Genomic DNA, 603 nt, shown 5'->3' on the forward strand with positions numbered 1-603 from the left:
TCTTCGCTTTCTTTCTCTGACTGACACAAATACACACAAACAAACAAACACACACACACACAAATAAACACTCATACATACGTAACCATCAACTCGGCACTACAAGCAAGAAAAATGTTGGTAAATTCGTCCACAATGTTTCGTTGCAAAGAATTACTTTATTCAATAATCGTGAATAAGAGGTGGGGGGTTGATATATCATATTTTAAAGTTTTATGTTGTTTTTCTTTGCTACTTACAAATAAACTTGACAATGATCAGTGTTTTTGACAGTTAATGTAATATTTTGGATGGCCGAAGTTACCCTAATTATGACGTAAATGGTGCAACATTGGCGCATCCCCCCCCCCCCCCCCCCCCCAGTCCAACGGTGGAGCTCTCAGATCCTGGCACAAGTCGAGGGGTTTTCCGCTATTTGAGGATAGTATAATTCGACCCAGTTTCTCGCTCAATCAGCTGTAGCGATACTAAAGGATAGAGCATTAATCTGGAGCTTGGATTGCTTTGCACCACGGTGTTTGATTTAGTCATTAATTCGCTCAGTGATGTCACCAACATACGAGTCGGCGCAGTGCGTGATTCGGAATCTTGAATAGAGTGGAG

Source organism: Berghia stephanieae, chromosome 7, assembly GCF_034508935.2.
Source record: "Berghia stephanieae isolate SIO BIC M18660-M18661 chromosome 7, UCSD_Bste_1.3, whole genome shotgun sequence".
NCBI lineage: Eukaryota > Metazoa > Mollusca > Gastropoda > Nudibranchia > Aeolidiidae > Berghia > Berghia stephanieae.